The sequence below is a fragment of the Lissotriton vulgaris genome, chromosome 5 (assembly GCF_964263255.1).
Source record: "Lissotriton vulgaris chromosome 5, aLisVul1.2, whole genome shotgun sequence".
Lineage (NCBI taxonomy): Eukaryota > Metazoa > Chordata > Amphibia > Caudata > Salamandridae > Lissotriton > Lissotriton vulgaris.
The window spans coordinates 1,111,350,731-1,111,373,826 of record NC_141693.1 but is presented as its reverse complement, the minus strand read 5'-3'; positions in this window follow the sequence as shown (position 1 = coordinate 1,111,373,826).

The window sequence follows — 23,096 nt, the reverse complement described above, 5'->3', positions numbered from 1 at the left end:
AGTCTTCAACATCGAGGATACTATCACATGTAAAACTACGCATGTGGTATATATGCTGACATGTGCATGCGGAAAACAGTATATTGGAATGACTACCTGCCCTTTACAGAAAAGGATACTAGAACACATCAGAGTCATCCAAAATGGCGACATGTCTTACGCCATAGCGAAACACATGCTCCAACACACAGGAAAAACATGGAAAGATGTACGCTACAGCGGTCTGGCAACCATCCTTCCGGATGAAAGTGGAGAAAACTCCAACTGAGACAATTGGAGTCACGCCTTATTATCAGATTTAAAACTAAGACACCAAAGGGATTAAATATGGATGAAGAAATGTATGTCCGCCTGTGAAAATGAATGTGAGGGACGTGAATCAGACTATGATTGTTTGCTTGAAAAACCATGAATGCCAGAATTCGATAAAATACAGGTCACATTAAAAGAGTATATGGGCACTGAGCCCAACATCACTTTTGAGAAAAAATCAGTTGGTTAAAAAGGAAAAATCAGTTGGTTAAAAAGGAAATTGCAAGGGCACTGAGCCCTAAACAAAACAACATCAAAGCTGACAGCAAACGTCTGAGAACCACAAGTTGAATTGCCTGTCAACTGTCTGTTGCTGTAAACCCCTACAAAGGTATGATGGGATGATCCTATTGTGAAAAGCGACAAATAATGGCATGAGATAACCTTACAAACCAATTGGAAGGTATTAAAAAGCCTAAGTGACCTTTAGAACTTTAAATTGTTATAAGACTCACTGCTAAACAAACGTTAAAGTTTCCAACAGAAATTGATAAACTACCTCACCCAGAATGCACCATCATGTGCTAAATGGACTAGAGGGTATATAAGTTAGAAAGAAACAATGGACTAGTGGCAACACTGTGAACAAGACCAGCGGTCGAAACGCGTAGGTGAGGGGGGCTGTATTGAAGTCTCTGTTGAATAAACCCAATTTACCGAATTGAGCGAGTGCGGACATTATTTTCTTTTGGTGGATAATATATATATATATATATATATATATATATATATATATATATATATATATATATATATATATATATATATACTACTATAATAAAGGAGAAAGTTTCAGGCTTTGAGGCGGGTAAACTCCGGAACCACTGCGCCAATCTACACACCCGATACACCGTAGAAATCGTCAGGACGTGTGTAGATGGTTATAGGCTATATCAAGTGTAAAAATAAACCTTATTTAAAAAATTATTTTTTAAAAAAAAGTAGTCCCCCCCAAAGTAGCGCCGGTCACGACATGGGTGCTCACGGCGAGGAGCGGCGTCAGAGCGGCGTCAGAGGAGCTCCGGCCATGGCGAGGGAGAGGAGCGGTCACGTGAAGAGCAGCACGGAGAGTTGGACATGGCGCGGGGGAGGAGCGGCGGCGGACAGGCGGACAAGCGGTGAGGAGCAGAGCAGCGAGGAGCTGTGAACTCAGGAGCAGCGGAAAAGGTAAGCAGGCGGGTGTCAGGCCAGGCGGGGAACGGTCAAAAGGCAATGTCGGGGCAGGCGGAGGGTCGGGGAAGGTGGGGGATGGGGACGGGGATTGACTCAGGCCATGCGAGGGTCGGGCCAGACGGCAGGCGGGGTACGGGGCGGGCGGGGCACGGGCTGCAGGCGGGGAATGGATAAAAGGCAATGTCGGGTCAGGCGGGGGTCGGGGAAGGCGGGGGATGGGGACAGGGATTGACTCAGGCCACGCGAGGGTCGGGCCAGGCAGCAGGCGGGGGACGGGGCGGGCGGGGGCACGAGCTGCTGGGCAATGTCGGGGCAGGCGGGGGTAGGGGGAAGCCTGAAAGCTGCTAGTATATATATATATATATACACACACACACACACACATATATATATATAAATATTTTTTTAATGACCAAAGTTTCCTTCGCGTCACAGCTCTCCCTCAACGTGCGCAGGAACACCAAGCACAGACGGTGATACAATTTGTATTATTCGCTAGTCGATCTCATAACGTTTCGGCACCTCAGTGCCTTTCTCACATGACAGCGAGAATGAGTGAGAGTGATCTATTTAAAGTGACAGTGCATATTTTTGATTGGGTGATTGTACATAGGTATAGAAAGCGGACTTGTACCCAGAGCAGTAAATGTATAATACAATATTACGAAACATGGTCATTATGTACAGGCATGAAAATGGCAAGATTTTAAACCAACAGATTGTAAAATATTCATGCAGAATACGGCAGACTTCATGTATAATACAGAATTTTTTTTCACCTAGTTAAAAACAATAGTGAAAATAATCTGTCTTAAAAGCTTTAAAATTCAAGTAAAATACCGAAGCAAGTCAAAGCCATAAACTTATTAACATTCTGCCCCACTTTCTGCCCCACTTTTGACCTCATTAAGGGTATAGACATTCATATATCCAGTACAAAAATCCAAACTTTTTTATAGGTCCTTAAAAAATACTTGTGCAGTTACAATTGTTTCACATGCCCAGGCCAGCTTACCTCATTTCGGACATGAGTTTTTAGTGCAAATTCGTTGATAAAGTGCATAGTGCAATTAAATTTCACGTTTAAACTACCTTTGACTCGTCAGACATATATCCATATTCAGCTAACTGGGCCCAGTTAGACTCATAAATAAATAAAGAAAATACGTCCTATTTCTTTAACTATATGGAAACATATGAAATCAATTTTTAGTTCATCAGTAGTGCCTTGACTGTGAAGGTTTTGGCTTGCATGCTGATCAATACAATCAAAATCACAAAGAAAAAGGACAAAGAATAAATGAAAAGAAAAGAAAAGACAAAAGAAAAGAAGGGAAAAACAGAGCAGGTAGTACAATAATAGGAGAGGGGAAACCACTCCTTTATCCTACTCCTTTAAATGGTATGTCTGTTCGTTACATTTCTTTTTCATGCTTTATCTTGTTAGTCCAAGGGTCATTTAGCGAGATTTGGATGTAACATGGGTATGCCTCCCAATCCTAGATTATCTTTATGCCTTCTCACTTCCTCAAAGTGTATAGTAGACACTGTAGAATAAGATAGCATAAATTTGTATTATCCCATCATCAATTTGTATCCAGATACAAAAATTAATCAACATAGTCGCATAACCTGGCTGGTATTGTTCATTGATCTTATAAGGGAATGTATAGTGAATCACTAAACAGTAATGTACTGTTTAACAATACTGGGATCTAATGTGAATGTAAATATCCTTATATGTTCTCTTGGTAATACAATCATAAAAATAAAAACCATTTGATAAAATAGGATAAAGACATCATCATTCAAATCCCCATTTGTAAATGTCACGGCGACCACCTACTTCACTTATTTGGACTTGACATGTTATTGAGATATAGGGGACCTTGAGTTGTTAATGCAGGCATGTATAAAGGTCCTCTGTGACATTTAAACCTCCCAGGTGTTTGCTGTTCAGTTGTAATATGTATCTGGTTTCTGACTTTCTAAGTTTCGCCTCTCAATCAACTCCTCTCCTACTCGCTAGCACACCACCACAAAGTACCTAAGATCTTTGTTGTTGCTGTTATGGTGGGTATTGAAGTGGCGTGCAACTCGATATGTATTATCCTGCGATGTAATGGCACGTAAATGTTGCAACACCCGCTTATGGACAGGGAGCTTTGTGCTGCCCACATACTGTAGTGGGCATGGGCACTCTAAAATGTATACGGCAAATTCTGTTTTACATGTTAAGGTCTTTGTAATTTTGTGCTCCTTATCACTGAAACCATCACAGTAACTTGTTCGGTTGACCCCATGTGTGCAAGCCTTGCATGATTTGCACTTGTGGAAGCCTCCTTTATTCTGGAACCACACTGTCTTAGTTAGTACTTCCGGACCTGTCTCTACCAGTCTATCCCTCATATTGGGCGCTTTGCTGTATGTAACACTAACCCGTTTGGGAAGACTATGTCCTATTACAGGATCCTTCAGTACTATAGGCCAGTTCTTGTTTATAATTTTCCTCACCTCCTTGTGATGAGAACTAAAGCCAGTGATGATCCTAAAGGTTCCCTCTCCTGAGCTAGATATGGGATCAATGGCTTCTTTCTCTGTTACAGTGTTGGTGAGATTATTTCCTTTTGCTAGCAGGGCTTGGCGACTGAAACTTCTAGATTTTTTGATGGCCTCATCTATAGTTTTTTGGGCATACGTTCTCTCTCGGAATCTGGCAGCGCTAGCAGCTTGAGCTTCCAATAGATCATGCTCATTGCTGCACAAGCTGCGGAGGCGGAGCATCTCACCATATGGGATGCTCATTATGAGGTGGGGTGGGTGTGTGCTCCCTGCATAAAGTGTGGTGTTTCCAGCCGTTTGTTTTCGGTACAGCTTTGTTTCTAGTTTGTTATTCTTAACATATACCAAAGTATCTAGGAAAGGGACCTGTTGTTGGCTCAACTCTGCTGTAAAGTGAATGTTGAGATCATTGTCATTGATGGGATCTTTGAATCCCAATGCCTCTTCCTTTTCTCCCCTCCATATTACAAATAAGTCGTCAATGAATCTATGCCAACTGATGACATGATCCTTCAATTCATGTTGAAAACATGTATGGAGGACCAGTTCCTCCCAAGCTCCCATGTGAAGACAAGCGAAGCTTGAGGAAAAACTGGCCCCCATAGCCACACCGTGCAGCTGCCTGTATGTCAAACTGTTAAACATAAAAATATTATGTTCAAGACAACATTTCAGCATTATAATCAACATGTCACTGTGTAGTTGGAACTCACATTCCCTCCTACCCAAGTAATTCTGCACTGCTGCCACCCCATCCGTATGGCGAATACTTGTATAGAGGGAAGTGACATCTAGGGCTATTAGCCAATCGCCCTCTCGTACCTGTATATCATTGATTTTAGACAGGAAATCCCCTGTTTCCTTGACATATGAATCCAATCCTTTTACGTGACTCTGGAGGAAATAGTCTATATATATAGATCTTCTTTCCAAAAGACTCCCCCTGGCCGAGATGATGGGTCTAACAGGGGGATTGCTCCTGTCCTTGTGGACCTTTGGTATGAAGTAAAAGGAAGGTATCACAGGATAATCTGTTTTCAAATATTTATACTCATTTTCTGTCAACAGTTTCTTTGCCTTCCATTTTTGTAGACAGAGATGGTATTCGCCCTGCATGTTTTTTACTTCATCCCCTTTAAGTCTTTCATAATGGTCCTGATTGTTAAGTTGATAAAATGCCTCCTTGTCATAATAAGATTTGGTTTGAAGCACAATATTACCTCCTTTATCACTGGGGCGAACAATCACCTTGCTGTCCTTTTTAAACTTTTCCACCAATGATTCAAAGTCAAATGTTAGTTGATCATGTTTGTATTTCGTTCTACTGATCCTCCCATGTAATTCCTTCAGGTTGCTTACCAGATTCTCATGAAAAACATCAATCGCGTCACAACGCATTATGGGGCAAAATGTAGATGGTGGTTTAAACGGGATAAGTGGCTTTGTTAGGTTAGTTGTATCTGATACTAAGTTGGATTGAGATACGTTGCCAGGTCCAATGTCGTAATTTGTGTCACAGCCGATGGTATCATTTCCCTCATTCGTCCATAGAGTATCCATCTCCTGGGTCAAAGAGGGATTTTGTTCCGACTCCTGGGTTTTGATGTCTGTTTCACTTCTGCGCATACCGTGGTATTTTCTCAGTTTCAGTTTACGCATTGCCTTGTAGAAGTCTACACGGGTAGCTGCATAATTTAAACTTGTTTTTGGTGCAAACGATAAACCCAATTTCAAGATACCTTCCTCCTTGGTAGTTAATTTCATGGGAATCAAATTCACAATTGTTTGCTCCGTGTGGTCGTTTAATTCTTGTACCACTGACCCCTGCCTCTTTTCTTCTGTTGACCCGTGTTTCCTTGACTTTGCCCTTGCCCTCTTCCTCCTTCTGCGGATATAGTTTTTCCTTTTTCGTTGTAGTTCTTTCTCGTCCCCTGTCTTAGTGATCGGAGGCGCTCTTAGCATAAAAAACTAATTTCTTCGCCAGGAGATGGCTTCTTGCTATTGTTTGCTGTATTCGTATTTCTCAATTCAGAAACATTGTTACTAGTTACCATAGGAAATTCCGAACATTCTATTGGGAATAACTTTGGCGCCGATTGAGGGATCTGCCTGTAATTTTCCTTAAATTTGCCTCGCTGCGCTCTGCTCCTTCCCTGAAAGTTTTGGGGGGATTCGTGAAGCAGGGGTCAAGAAAAAATGGGGGTCCCAAAACGTGTTTTCCCCATGTTAATTTCCATAGGGATATTCTGACAAGGCTACAGCTCGAACGGCTGAACGGAATTACACCAGATGTGGCAAAATGGTAGGGACTGGTATGCAGCAGTGCCTTTTGTATGTTTGGTGTAAATCCCTCCAGTAGTTTTTGAAAAAATTGAATGTGAAATTTAGCCCAATGCAATTTTCCATAGGACCTTTAGACACGGCTACAGCCCGAACGGCTGAATGGAATTACACCAAACTTGGCAAAATGGTAGGGACTGGTATGCAGTAGTGCCTTTTTTATATGTGGTGAAAATCGCTCCAGTAGATGTTGAGAAAATTGAATTTTCCCAAATTATATATCTATAGGTGGGACACCGTGAGTGCACGTAAGCTTACTGTACTCTGTACCTTCCGGAGTATGAGCTGCATGCTGATTGGCTGCCACTGTCTATCAATACTCCAAAACAGATATTGTTGGCAGCCATCTTGTGCCTCGGTAGACTGAGGCACAGGAAAGCAGAAAACAAAAACGTGTAGAACTCAAAAAGGGGGCAGGGTAGAAGCACCCTGACCCCCTAGGCCTACTCAGGGGGTCCCATCACTTATGACATCACTGATGACATCTCAAATGACATCACTGATGACATCACTGATGACATCTCAATTGACATCACTGATCACATCACTGATGATATTATTCATGTGATAATACGATGCACCTCTTTACACTCTAATATAACCTTTGATACACCCAGTGTTAAACACAGACTACCATTCTTGAAACCATTTGCACACCAATACCAGTTACTACATACGCACACACTGATTGCTAGGTCTATACACACATCCAATCGTTTACCCATAGAATCACTCATACATACAGTCACTCATCAATACAACACTATCGTCTGCACTCAAACACCTATACAGACACTCACACTCTGCCACTCATCCATGGAGTTACTCACACATCTAGTCAGTCATGCAAAGAATCAATCGCACTTTCATTTCCTAAACTATACAGTTATACACAGAACACCTTACTTATTCAAACATATACTAACACATACTTACTTTGTTATACAATTACTGATACAAGTACACAATGATCCATACAGCCACTCGCACAATCAGTGGCTCTTATGTATAGTCATTTATATATGCCAGCTACCCACACACACACTCAGTCTCCCATACAAATACTCGGGCAACCAATCAATAACACATATAGCCACTCATATAGCTACTGATCAACACATGCAGTAGCTTACACAACAACAGACATACTGATGCACACATTCAGACAGCTTAGTCACTAACCCATGCATTCAGTAAGACACATTTAATCACTCACTCATACGTTCAGTCATGTACCTACTAAATCTTTCATCCAGACACTTATACATCCACTCAGTCTTCAATATGTAAAACATATTTAAACTTTACAGAAACACACAGTCACTGGATGAGGTCATCAGTGATGTCATCAGTGATGTCATTTGAGATGCCATCAGTGATGTCATCAGTGATGTCACTGACCATGTCATGAATGATGTAATATTTGACATCATCTTCAGCAGTGGATTGCTGGTGCGCGAAATATAGTTAGTACAAGTAACTATATAGGAGCAATTTCAATGGTTTTTTAAATGCTAATTCATAACTATATATGACCTGAAACCTATGGTTTTTTCAGTGAATATATATATATATATACATATATATATCTTCTCCTTCAAAATGTCCTGTATCACAAAGGGAGCACTTTCCAGTCGGTGCTCGCGTCGAGACCAGGGCAATGTCTCGCAGATTTATCTCACACAAGAAATAATTGTCGCAGCACTCCTCTCGGTTAGTAAAATGTGATTTATTTCAGATTGTGTCTTTCTTCTACGCGTTTCGAACCGAAGTTCCTGATCACCGCAGTATTTGACCATTGTCCTTTTTCAATTTCCATATATTTACATATGCACCTAAATACCTCTCTTGGTGCATTGTGGGCAAGATTGTATGTTATTTACCCTTGCTTCAACAAACTTTATTCAGCAACACACTGTCTTATTGAACTCGCATGTCCATAAGTAGCGATGTCAAGCCGCAGAGGCCATTTAAATTGTTACAACCGTATTGCGCCCGTTCTAAGGTTAGAAATAAATGCACATTTAGATCCATGACTTCGCCATGAGTAAAACAACCAACTCTGAATTTGTAAGCAGTTGATCGTATATAGATTGTAACTATAGACTAAGGGGCCCATTACGATGTCGGGCAGATTGCCCCTGCCAGGCTAGCGGTAGCCACCGCCAGCCTGGCGGGGGCAATCCGCCCGACATCCACACTCGTTTCCCCACCGCCATATTAGTATGGCAGGGGGGACCTCGGCGGATGGAAAGACCCTCTGCCGCTTTTCCACCCCGGTCGCCTTGAGGCCGGGACGGAAAAGGAATAATATGGTGGCGGTGTCCATATTATGATGGGCCCAATCTGATGCCTTTCCGTGGCGTCAGATTGGCCCCCTGCGGAGCCCCAGAGTGAAGGAGGGTGGGGGTGCACACTGAGGGGTACCTGTGGCACCCCCCAGCATTTTCATACATGAAGCAGCAGGCACCACGCAGTGTCTGCCACTTCATGTATGCAAATGCATGCATGCATTTTTAACATTGTGGCGGGCGGTGCAGGGAGCACCGCCCACCACAATGTTAAAAATGAGTGATGTGCCTGCCACTGTGGCGGGCACTTCCTAATGCCAACATCGGGACCCCCGCCCTTAAGGCGGGCAGTCCCTTTTTCCGATGGGATGGCGGTCAGTCAAAGTCCGCCCGCCATCCTAATGAGGCCCTAAGTGTCTCTCTCAGAGTGTAGGGCTTAGTGCCCTCGGCCTTTGCGGCGGCATCATTGCTTTCTGGACTGCGTAGTCATATTCCTAAAACATTTTGGCCCCTTTTGTATGCACATTTTGACCATTGCCCATTGGTAAATCCATTCTATTATATGTTCAAAACGCGTAGGAGAAAGACACGATCTAAAATAAATAACATCTTACTAACCAAGAGGACCTACCTTGCTATTCCATCGTGTTCTTTTACGAGGTCCGGATGGACAAATTTAGAGCATCAGAAGTGTGTGATACAGCATAGTAACATTCACGTGGCTTAACATTGAAGAGAGATGACAAGATGAATAAAGCATGGAGTAACTTGGTGTAAACTTGTGGAATCTTCAGAGGAGTTTGGAATATAGTGTCTGCTGTGGCACTGGGTTGGGGTGAAATGCTGCCCCATACGTTGGATGTTCATTGTAACGTGTGCCACAGGGCAAGACACGCACCTAGTGATAAGCTTGCTTCTTGTGAGGACAAGTATTCAAACGGATTACCTTTGAGAAAATTTGGTGTGCATCCAAATACCCTTTGTAAGGGAGAGTTGTACCAAACAGGCCGAAATTTATAATTATTTCAGGGTTGATGCTCGATCCCAATTGTGAAGGAAGTTACGTTAGCCCTATTACAGGTTGCATAGAATAAAATGAACTTTTTTTTTTTTTTTTAAAGACCTTTATTGAATGTATGCGTATTTGTGATAGATACATATCAGGGCCTGCTACAACCAGCTGGGCCGGCCGCCACAAACATATTTATGATGAAAACTGTTCAGTAGTACACAACCGTGTGGCCGACAACCCTGGGGTCCGGCGGCGCATGTTCAATCCTTTCTCGTATACCCCCCTCCAATATGCTTGTATCTACTTTCAGGTCTTAACTTTTTTAACTTTATTTTAGCTGTATCATCAACCATAACTCTGAACTGTGGCCAAGATAGATATTCACACTCAGCTGTTATTGCCATGTCCGTTTCTATTCACAGATTAATGTCTTCGCATACTGCGATTAAATCATGCGCCAAATTATAATCACGGTGTTGCACTTAACTTAACTACTGTGCTGTACTACCCACCCATATCCTCTAGACATCTTCCTCGTCTTCGTCTGAGCTTACTTCGTCATCTTCTGGTAAGGGATCACACAATTCACCTCTGTATATATTCCAAGCGGACCACACCTTGTTCCATTTACGTGGGCAGGCCCTAAGTACATATACTGCCCTCTCCGTGAACATTAACAAATCAATGTTCCTACTCCACATGGATGCCGTGGGTGACTCTGAAGCTCCCCATTTCTGTGCAATGTCTCTTTTAGCTACCATGACTTCCAATGTGGCCCATATGAGTCCATATCTAGTCAGATCGTTCGGTTCCCAGATGTTTAACAGGCATTTGCGTGGTTTGGGATGAGAGAAACTTGGAGTGTCTGTGAGATAGTACGCATGACTTGTCGCCAAAATTCTACTATGTGGGGGAAGTCCCAAAGCGTGTGGAATAATGTACCCTCCTCCCCACAGCCGCGAAGACAAAAGGGGGTCGGCGCTCTATGTATCTTGTGTAGCATGCATCGTGTGTAATAAATGCGATGTAGGATTTTGAGCTGCACTAATCTGAATTTCGCCGAAATGCCCAACTTCTTTCGGGGATGCCAGCACCTCATTCCACTCTGAATCATCAATATCGCCTACATCACCCACCCATTTCTCTCGTAATGCCAATGTTGGGTCTTTCAGATTGTTGCTCAGTTTCTTGCACGTGAGTGAGGTAGCTCCCTGCTGCATATAGTCAGTAAGTAATCTGTCGTCCAGCGGGGAGGAGTCTGGCACTTCGCTGCCCCGTGGTATCGCCTGCAATAACGTGTGTTTGATTTGAATGTATCTATACTTTTCATTCAGGCCTAGTCCGTATTGTTGCTGGAGCTGTGCGAACGTGATTATAGTGTTTTTTTCCCACATATCTCCTACTGTGGAGATACCAATACTGTCCCACTGTGCAAATCCCTTACTCTGTCTTAGTCTCTCTAGAGCCTTCGTGTCCCAGAGAGGGGTTAGCTTGGTAATCTTCCCCTTCCATCCCAACTTCACCTGCACTGCGTGCCATACCGTGACTGTGTGTTTGGCGGTCCCCGTCAGACACGCGACCTGTTGTTTATTATATAGCGGTGCTAGCATACAGTCAGTTCCTAGCTGTACCCAATCGGCTCTATACACAGGGTCATCTCTCGGAACATGTATCCACTGATTCACAATTTTGAGTTGCGCTGCCCAGTAGTATAAGTGTATATCTGGTAAGGCGATACCTCCCTCATTCCAGCTTCTAGTTAACTTGTCATGTGCGATGCATACCGGCCCATTACTCCACAGCAAGGGGGAGACCAGTGCCCCTATTTGTTTAAAATAACGCGGTGCGACCAGGTATGGCGTATTCTCCAGGGCATATAAAAATCTTGGCAGCGCCATCATTTTGTACAGTGCTGCGCGTCTAAGCAGGGTCAGCGGCAGACTCGCCCAATGCTTGACATCTGTTCAGAGACGCTCCAAGGGGGGGCTCAGATTTTTGGCAAAAAAATCTGGGGCGCTATCTGTGATATGGATGCCCAGATATTTAAAGGAGCTTGTTGTCAGCGAAAGTTGACAGTCTGATGGTATTATCGGCCTCGGTTCCTTTAGCACATAAATCACTGACTTTGCCCAGTTCAGTGTGTATGCCGACGTCTTCCCGTGCGTGTCACATAGTGTTAAAAGCACCAAGATGCCCCTGTTGGCATTAGTTAAGTAAATCAGCATATCATCGGCATAAAGGGACACACGGTCCTCCCACCCCTCCTTCCATTCTATCCCTCTCAGCAATGGGGTCGTTCTGATCAGTATTGCTAGTGGCTCCAATACCAAGGCAAAGAGCAAGGGGAATAGGGGGCAGCCCTGTCGAGCTCCCTGTGCCAGCGGGAATGTTTGTGAGATGTGACCGTTGGCGGTAACCTGAGCAACAGGCTTGGTATAGAGGATTCTGATCCAGGAAACATATTTGGGGCCAAAGCCCATACGGGTCAGGACAGCGAAGAGGTATTCCCATTCCACCAGATCAAACGCCATCTTGGCGTCCAGAGAAAGGATCACTGCCGCCTCTGACAGGGAGTGGGCTTGTGCCATCACCCCGTGAACCCGCCTGAGATTGAGGGCCATGCTTCGATGGGGCATGAAGCCCGATTGATCTGGGTGGATCAGCAACTGCAGGTGGTTCATCAGCCTGGCAGCCAGCAGCTTTGCTAAAATTTTCGCTTTCACGTTAATAAGGGAGATGGGGCGATAAGTGGAGCATTCTGCTGGTGGTTTTCCAGGTTTCGGTATAGCCACTATTGTGGCGGTACGATGGTCTAATGGGAGCTCCGCCCTCTCAAGACTGTCCATGTACATTGCTAATGGGGGCTTACTAAGGGTCTCCGACATAATTTTATACCATTCAATGGGTATCCCATTAGGTCCCATCGCTTTTCCCGATTGGATCCCTTGGATTGCTCGCTGTATTTCCTTTCCCGTCAGATCTGCCTCGAGCTCCTGCGCCGCTTCTGTGTGTGGATGTCTATGTTTACAAGGGAAGCCCTCGCCACTTGCGCCGTGACTGCCTGGTATGGAGTGTAACCATCCTGAAAATGTTCCGTTCCGCCAGGGTGCGCACTATATCTTCTGGGTGTGTTTGTAACTCCCGCCCTCGAGTACGTAGGTGCTGTATACCTCTGTTACTCCCTCTACGTTTGTCCAGCCATGCCAACTTTTTCACCGCCTTGTCCCCGATGTCATAAACCCTATGTGCCGTGTTGGCTATGTTGTCCCTGAATACCAACTAATGAGTAGCAAGGGGTCAGAAAGTAGTGAGTGGTATGTGTCTTGTCCGGTGATAATCTCAGCTATAACCGATAAATAGCGAAATCTGTCACTGGGTCCCTTCTATGTAGGGCGGTACAGGTTGGGAGTCTGATGGGATCTCTTTGAGCACTGAGAAGGGACCCAGTGACAGATTTCGCTATTTATCGGGTATAGCTGAGATCATAACCGGACAAGGCACATACCACTCACTACTTTCTGACCCCTTGCTACTCATTAGTTGGTATTCACGTAGTTGTTTGAGCTGTAGCATTGGTTGGTCATAAAATATTCCCTTGGACCCCCTTTCTTTGTTATAATTATGTTGTCCCTGACCTGCGATTTGAGGTGGTCACTGTATTGTTGCTGACGCAATTTCAACGTGTGCCCAGTTTCTGACGTGGGGTCAGCCATGTGCGCCGTGTCAGCCGTTTGGAGCGCCAGCTCCAGCTCGGAAAGTTTTTGCCTGTATGTGTGTTTATGTCCCGAAACTGATGCAATCGCTCGTCCCCGCAGGACTGCCTTATAAGCTTCCCACAGAATCGACGAGAAGATACCGATAGTGTGTTTTCTGCAAAGTAGTATTTGGTTGCAGATTTAAGGTCTTTTTTGATCTGGGGGACCAAGAGATAATTGGGGTGTATAGGGTAAATTCTCGCGCGTTTTTTCTCCTTAGTGGAGAGGGATAGCAACACAGGAGTGTGGTTAGAAATTCCTCTTGGCAGTATGTCTATGGTGTCCACGTCTCTCATCCCATCACACAGGAGTAGAAAATATTCTAGATGGGACAGGCTATTGTGCACCGGAGAGAGATATGTGTATTGCTTTGCCGTGGGGTGGATATGGCGCCAGGCATCTGTCAAACCCAAAGCCTCCATGAACCCCGGGAAGGCAGAGGAGCCCAACGCGTGTGTCCTGACGGGAAATGTGTCTAGCGCTGAGTCTGCAATAGCGTTAAAATCCCCTCCTATGATTGTATCCCCTGTCGGGAGGTTCAATAGAAACTCTCCCAGCGCCGGCAATGCTATGGAATGTAGGGCTGGGGGAATGTACACGGATACCACATTCATGAGTCTACCCTCCCACTGCCTGTGAACAGCCGCGAAGCGTCCTTGATCATCCACCTTATGTTGTAGAACGATGAAGGGGAGTTGTTCTTCACCAGGATACCGGTTCCCCTCGACCCCGCTGTAAACTCCGCGTGTGCTGCCATTTTGTATCCTCGTCTATGGAGTGCACGACACGCTGTCCCCGTGAGGTGTGTCTCTTGTAACAACACTAGCGCGGGCCCCTGGTGTTTAATTGCTTGCAGGACCAACCCCCTCTTAATTTTATCCCCCAAACCTCTAACATTCCATTTGAGTAGTCGAAGAGGGGGCACCGCCGCCGAGCGCGGGATGCTCTTAGTGGCCTCTGCGTGGGACTGGGAAGCCATCATGTGGTCTTATGAGTGTGCCTAGTCGCTGCAGTAGTTGCGGTGTTTGATGTCTGGTGCCACCCGTGAATCTACGCATGTAGTGTGTGATATGGTGTGCCATAGCGTGTGTATCTTGAACCAAAACCAACAAAGCCATAACCAAAACCCCCCCTCTTCCCCCCTCCCTGCTTCCCTGCTCCAGGGACATAACACTGCCCACTTCCCCAACTGTGCAGAGTGCTCAATCCCACCCCAATCCACCTTACTTGCTCGTGGGGGTTAAGAGTCCCCGAGCACCAGCGGCTCAATCCACCTTACTCGCCTTCACCCAATCGTGAGTCCAAAGGGCATAATGTCTGGTTGCTGAGATGCCTCCTGTTTATTCACCATTGTCACGGAGAGTTAGGGGTGTCGGGTGGGTGTCCCCCATTCTCCGATCCCGCCTCTGATGTCCTCTCTTGTGGCACCATCCCTTCCCGGTTCTGCTCCTCTCGTGTTTCGGTTTGCTGGTTCCGACGTCCTCTGTTGGACCGGCGGGGCCCCTCCACTAATCTCCATCCATCGAGCCAGTCCTGTGCGACCTCCGGTGTGTCAAAGATCCATGTCTTCCCGTCCGCCACGATTCATATCTTTGCTGGGAATAGCATGGAGTACGGAAGCTCCTGTGCTCTAAGCACCTTTTTCACCTCAGAGAAGGTTTTCCGGCGTCGGGCCACCTCTGCTGTGTAGTCTGGGAAGAAGGCTATGGTTGAGTTCTGAAGTTTGATGGGCGGTGATACTCTTGCATCCTGTAATATTGCATCCCTGTCACGAAAGTCGAATAAACGAGCTAAGACCGGTCGTGGTGCGGAGCCCGGTTTCAGCTTCCGACCAGGCACTCTATGTGCTCGTTCCACCGAGAAGAAATGGGAAAGTCCTTTGGGCTGTAGTTTGGTTTTTATGAGGTCCTCAACGTGTAGATCCATTGCTCTTTTACCCTCTGTTTCCGGAATGCCTAGGATTCGAACATTGTTCCTTTGTGAGCGCCCTTCCTGGTCGCCCAGCTTCACTTGTAGTTGTTTGGTGACCGCCTCCATGCGCTCCATTGCAACCTGCAGTTCCGAAGTGTCTTCCACCAGTGACTTCGTCACAACCTCCACCTGTGCCACCCGTTCTGACATTTTGCGGAAATCGGCGTGCAGCAGATTGTCATCAGTGGAGATAGTCCCAACGGTTGTTTGAACATTAGAGAGGGTTTTCATAATGTCTTCTAGTGTTACGTTTTTGCTTCCTTCTGCGTCTTGACCTTTGCCCACGGATGTGCGATCACCGGTCGCTGAGTGGTTGTCTTTTTTTTCATACGCATATTTTTCGAGTTTTTCCTGCGTTGACATGTTTCTCGGCCCTCTTCCCGCCAGGTCGATTGACTGTACCAGGCCGCAGGTATGGATATGGGGCACTGGTGCAAAAGGTGGCAGCGCTAGAGCTCCTAAGTGCGCTCCTCGACGCCCAGCGCCCCCGGTGGTGTCTCAACACGGGGGAGGACCGTCACGGTCTCGTCCCCCCACTACGGCCGAAGTAGTATAGGTATAGAGCGTGGCTTATCTGTTGGTATTCGGACACCACGGCACCATGCATTGTTACGGTATTAAAGATGGTGGTGCCCAGGACTCCCCAAAAATCTTTTCACGTTAGGGGTTGGTGCGGTCTTGCGTCTGGCAACCGCTACGTCCATGGCCTCGCACCCAGTCGCCGCTGCAGGGACGACACAGTGTCACCGACCCCAGTTGTTGCTTGTGGTGGGTGTCGTGTCGGGCTGCCCGTCCACAACACAGACGAAGAGTCAGGTTACGCGCCGTCTGCCGCTCCGCGATCCCACCGCGTGCACTGCGTCCCTCTATCGTGGTGTCCTGCAGGGAGCTCGATTCTACGACAATCGCGCAGTCGGGCCGTATCAGTGTACAGTCCCCAATGTAGCCTACCAGCAGTCGCAGGATCCCCAGGCGGCGCCCTGTTAAGTCCTGTCGCACCTCTCACCATCGGGGGCCCTGAATGTGATTAGTATATAAAATGTGGTTAGAGCCAGCCCTGGGGCGCACGAGGTGATGACACAATGGCGGCGTATTGCCGTGGCCTCATCTTTAGTCTCGGTTGCTTGGTTCGTGACCCGCTGTCCCCCACCTCAGGGCACCACTGATAACAAGGGCCAGCTAGGAGGCCGGCACCTCCAGCCCCCAGTCCCCAGTGTCTCAGTCCGATGTCGGACGGCGCCTCCCGAGCCTCTCCACCTCCGGTCCGATTTTCCGTGCAGCTAACCTTCCCGCTGCAGTGCTGCCAAGGTCTCCTCACACGCAATACCGCCGGCAGAGGATTCAGTCGGGGCTCACCCCCTCCAGGGTGTGTCAGTCGCTGGCCTGCTCTGGGGAAGGGTCTCGCCCCAGTAGATCGCCCTCCGGCTCCAGTCACGGGGCAGTTTGCACCTCACTTTCGCCCCAGCAAAACAGGATATTTATCGCGGGGTTCGGACTGCAACCTCTGCCCCCGCTGTCCTTCAGATTACGTCTTGTGCCCCCCATCCAGCGTCGGACGGGTCAGATGCCGATTCTTCCCTCCGACCAGCCTTCACTTCTGCCCGGGAGTTCAACTAATTCGGGTCGGTGCAGCGGCGGTAGTAACAGGCCCCTCTTCATCACTCCGCTTCCGGACCAGTTCCCGGCGTTGGAATTTGTTCAGGAGCAGTTCATTCGATGCCGATTGCATCCAGGTCTTGGGTTCTGCCCCTTCAGGTGGTGATGTAACGGAATTATCATCCGGATTCATAGGATGAGCCTCAGTGCCGAGGGAGCTCCTCTATCAAGCAGCCACCATGCTTGGCCACTAGCCACGTCCCCATAAAATGCACTTTTGATACTGTCGATGTTCCTTACGTCACATTTTTGAGTTGGTATTATAAACAAGCAATAGTGAGCAAATGAGTCAAAACGACTAGAAACATAAGAATAAATGTCTACATTTTTGGTTGCAAAACATACAACATAAATTATGTTCAAAGAGACATATTTGCATGATGTCTTATTAATTCCCAGGTGCATGTGAGCCAGTCTGTTTTTTGAAATATTATTTTGCATAGGAAAATGATAAAATAAAACCAAAGTTTGAAAGCCTTGAAGCAGGTGAAATACTAAAAACTGGAAATTGTTTTGAGAAAGAAGTTCATGATCAGTTCTCTGTTCACAGACACAATAACACTATTGTATATGTCTTTTCAGCATCTTCAAGAGCAGGCGAAGGGGACATTGGCCATGAAGGCGGGGAAGTAGCTGGCCACTGTGTTTCTGGTGGTGATACAATGGACGCAGATGGACATAGTGGCATGGAGGGTGAGGTGACTGGAACTGAGGCCACCACCTCATCATACAAGCCTCTACAAGCAACCAGTCCCTAGTGGAGGTAGACACTACAGGAACTGTACCAACCACATTCCCAGTTGGCCAAACCTCAACGCCCCTAAAAGGGCTGGAGTCTCCTTCGCCACAAGCACGTCACCCCTTGCCCCCGTTACCCTAGCTGCGCTGAGTGTAGAGGCTTCTAACCGCTTACACAGCACACAGCATCTCTGTAGCCCAGACAGCTATAATGAATATTATCCAGGGCCTTAGTTGCTAAATGCATTTCTAGGTACCATTCACAGTTCAATGTCTGGCATGCAAAGATCACTTAAGAGCCTCCTCACTCACCACAGCCTCCCAACTAGCCCAAACTTGTGCCACAACTCAGTTCCCTTACTCAACCCAAATCCCAACTCCCACTCCATTCCTGAGCACCCTCGTTTCTTTGCAGGCACCCACGCCAACAGACACAAACAGCACATTCACACACACACACTTTAACAGAAACATACAAAGAAAAACGAAACACACAAACAACATACACATGCTATTGGCAGTTCACCCACAACCACCACCACACCCACAAGCACCACAACCACCATCACACCCACTACCACCTCAATAACCTCCATATCCCCAACCATCACCAGAACTACCACTACTCCCACAAGCACCACAACCTCCAGCATACCCACAAGCACCACAACCATGTCTACACCCACAGACATCAGCACACCAACAGCACCACAAACCCCACCACACCCACAACCACACCCACAAGTACCACAAGCACACCAACCGCCTCAACAGCACACTCATCCAAACCAACACCCTTATACAAAAGCACATCTACATGCAAAACAACATCAACTAAACCCAAATGCACACACTAAACCAAACACCTGTCAAAAAACACACATACAAACATACACAATATACAGCAGACCCACATACAACTGCAAAACATACATACACACGCACATCACTGATTCCAGTTCCCTCTACCTCCAAAACCCAAACCCCTCCAACCCATACTCCTCCTCAAGAACAATTCACATCTTACCTGTCCCTAACCCCTGTGAAGCTCAAACTCACCCCTCCCAAGAAAGAGCCTTGAGGTGCCTGAGGAGGATACCCTTTAGCAGTATGTATAGTAGACAAGTTTTGGGCACCAATATAACAGTTTGTTGTCAAACGAAAGACTTTTTGTTACCCTTTTATGTTGTGCATTAAATAAAATATATATGAGGGAAGTATCTCATTTTTTAATTTAAAAAAAATAATTTGACAAATTTGTCCTAACATACTTTTTCTTTTACAATTCATTGATTTGGAGAAATGTTAATGATGAAAATTGTAATTACTTATTTTTACTTACAATTATGCAAGTAAATTCCATTTTTTTTTTAAATATCTTATTTGCAAAGTCCATACACTAGTAAAAATAAATATCTGATGGCCATGGAAATTTTGGAGAAAACATTCATCATGATAATGGGCACTTACACTAAGAAAATGAATGTAATTCATTATTTGTAAGTGTTAATACGGGTGTGTTTATTTAAAATTGATAAGTGATGTAAATAAATACATGAGAATTGCACCGTAACAAAATAAAGTTACAATTAAACGTTTATAAAATACAGAAAATGCCCTAGACACGAAAAGAGTTACATAAATAAATATATAAAATGATTTAAGATTAGAACTCACATTGATTTTACAGTAATTTTAACAAAAACGTTTCACCTTGTCTTGTGCAATTTCTACATTATATTAAATTATTCCAACTACGGTAATGCCTAAGTTTATAATGGTATTGTTTACAAAAACGAATTAAACAATAAAGGTGACTTAAAACATTTTAAAAAAGAGTTCTTTACCTGTCAAAAATGGTTAATATGACTGGTTGAACCATAGGTTTTACACTGCGCCAATAAGGCTGCAGAGGGCAGGGCAGTAGCCATGTTTGAACTACCTCTGTAGTTGAATGAACAATAAGTGATGCAGTCCACAAGTTGCAATTAACTTTCACGCCCTGGGTTCACTTTCTCCACTTCATATGCAAGTTAAGTAATCAGGAATAATCCACTTTAGCCATGGTCAAGAAGGCACTTCACTCCTGGTTAGCAAGGTCAAAGAGCAGAGTTCTAAAGACAGAGCTGCAGACAGGTTACAAAGACACATTCGATGGTCATTACCTACACTAAGCATGACAGGTTAGATTGTACCATGCCAGCATGTGAGGAGAGAGGGAGCAGGCATTTATTTTAAATGTATGTTCAGGCTGCCTTTCCGAAAGGAAAAAAGGAGACAGACTAATATATAAAAGATCACACTGCTTTCTGCCAGCAGGCTGTTATAGGGGCATCATTCTATTGTCTTGTACACGAGAGACACTGTCACGCAATGCATGTCTTGTGTCATTTGCATGTTTTTTATGATGTGTGAGGTATTAATATTTCATTTCCCATATCACCGTTTCATTGTTTCATGAAACCTGCAGTAAGATAGAGAGAAACATAAAGATGTGTAATATGTTATTTATTATCATTGTTGAGTGTGTGGAAGAGGCTATGACTCACCAGAGGCAAAACATTGAATGAGACGTGCTTCCACTTCCCACTCTCAGCATTGGGTGGCATCATGGTAATAAATAGCATATTACTCAATACGGACCTGTATACATAGATTGTGTCATGATTTTTTCGTGTGTGGTATTTATGAACACAAGTAATTCATCACAACCAGGATAAAATACGTTAAATTCAATGCAGTGAAAAGCAAATCACACTGAATAGGCCATTACCACCAGGAACATTGATTGTAATGTTTCTGAGAACCATTGTTTATGGATATAATGTTGCCAGTGGCAGCCTTGTTATCAGAAAATTACTGGATCACAAAACATAGAAATGCCCTCGTGATGATATTATATAAGCCTTTAGTTTCATAAAGTGACTCTCATTTACATGTTTTCTTAAAAAGTAATGCGTGCAGTTTTGGAGCTAGGGTGTGTGAGTAGCAGCACCTGACACCGAATTAGTATGCTGACAATGCACGCGCCACTGTGAGAGGCCATGGCTTAAACAATCAAACATGTCCGGCCCTGATAATATTCACTCGAATACAAAAATGGTACCTTGGTTACACGGTATGTATAGTAATTTGAAATGATAAGGAATAAAGATAAAATACTCCCTATATTAGTGTTTGTATCACTGTGACCAAACTAAGTATATATATCTCTTTTTTATATATAGTCTCCTATCTCATCATGACCCACAGACACGTTAGAGGTTATTACCAAATGATTTTTATTTTCTTTTTTCTTTTTATTAAATAAAAAGTTTATATATCTCTCATTTTTGATTTCAAACACATTTGTATATACAAATAATTTTTACATATATACAACAGAATAGAAGCCCTTCGTTTTGAATTAGGATGTCTCACTAAAACCTAAAACAGACATTCCTATTGAGATCACGCAGAATCATATGAGGAAAGCAATTAGGTCGAAATGATTTGAACCCAATGTCTTAAAGATCCCTCATCACACTATTTAAATTTAATCAAAATTATTTATATGTATCTGCCGTCTCTTTATGGTCGACGCGTTTCAGCCAATCAATTCTGGCCTCTTCAGGACTAGGGCTATTTACAATCCATCGGGTATTAGAGTCGGCAACCCTTTACAACTTTTCCATGGGCTCTTTTATCAGTGTAAACCCTCTCTGCTCGCTTGGCAATCCAATTCAGGGTAATATTGCTGTATCGGTAAATCTCACGACTTCAGCATTAGGCTCGCGCTCCAAGCGCTTCTTAAAATATTTATTATTGTTCAATCACGGGTGAAACCCTCAGCCATGCGCGTTCCTCTCTCCCCGGGGTGTTTTGTGTTGTCTCTCCTTGTTCATTTCCCATATCACCGTTTCATTGTTTCATGAAACCTGCAGAAAGATAGAGAGAAACATAAAGATGTGTAATATGTTATTTATTTTCATTGTTGAGTGTGTGGGAGAGGCCATGACTCACCAGAGGCAAAACATTGAGTGAGACGTTCTTCCCCTTCCCGCTCTCAGCATTGGGTGGCATAATGGTAATACATAGCATATTACTCAATACGGACCTGTATACATAGATTGTGTCATGATTTTTTCGTGTGTGGTATTTATGAACAAAAGTAATTAATCACAACCAGGATAAAATACGTTAAATTCAATGCAGTGAAAAGCAAATCACACTGAATAGGCCATTACCATCAGGAACATTGATTGTAATGTTTCTGAGAACCATTGTTTATTGATATAATGTTGCCAGTGGCAGCCTTGTTATCAGAAAATTACTGGATCACAAAACATAGAAATGCCCTCGTGATGATATTATATAAGCCTTTAGTTTCATAAAGTGACTCTCATTTACATGTTTTCTTAAAAAGTAATGCGTGCAGTTTTGGAGCTAGGGTGTGTGAGTAGCAGCACCTGACACCGAATTAGTATGCTGACAATGCACGCGCCACTGTGAGAGGCCATGGCTTAAACAATCAAACATGTCCGGCCCTGATAATATTCACAGCGGTTCCACTTTTTAATCCTTTGTCCCTGCAGGGATGCCGAAAACGCCTCTCAAAGAAGAAATATTATCACAATATGTGAACAAGCCTTGAGGCTAGATTAAAATATAGGGTGGTGCAGATAACGCTTTATTTAGTGAGACTCAACGAGCCAGTGGAAACACCAGGCAAATAAAGAACGGTGTTTATTAAGATTTGTTGGTCTATGACGCGCAGCCCCAGGGAAGCAGCATTCCAGTTTTTGAAGGACATCCTGTGCACACAAGAAGGCTCTTAAGGTTCCGGTGTGTAGCTAAGCAGCACACGAGGTGTTTACTATTGAATATAAATTCAGACGGAACCAGAAGGTCGTACGGAAGCCTGTAAAATAATTTACGCTAGTGAGAGAGAGGGTGAGACAGAGAGACAAATGGTGTGTGATAGAGCGCGGTGTGCCAGGTGTGTCGGACAGTTAATTTTTCTGGCCTTTTTGCCAGGAATATTACATTTAAGTGAGGCAAAATAATAGATCAAATATTTGAACTATACTAGATTATAGTAGAATCGAAATCGACCATCTAGAACATTATGCAAAGTTAGTTTTTAGTCAGTTGTTTCTAACATGGAACTATGACTTCTCTGGCCATATTGCATCCATTTTGCGAATAGGTACGCTGGATTAGAGCACAAGTGAGCATCTGTTTTTTATGCGATCACACTGCCACTAGCTGATGTATGTACAAAGTTAGTGCATGAGCTGCAGAAGG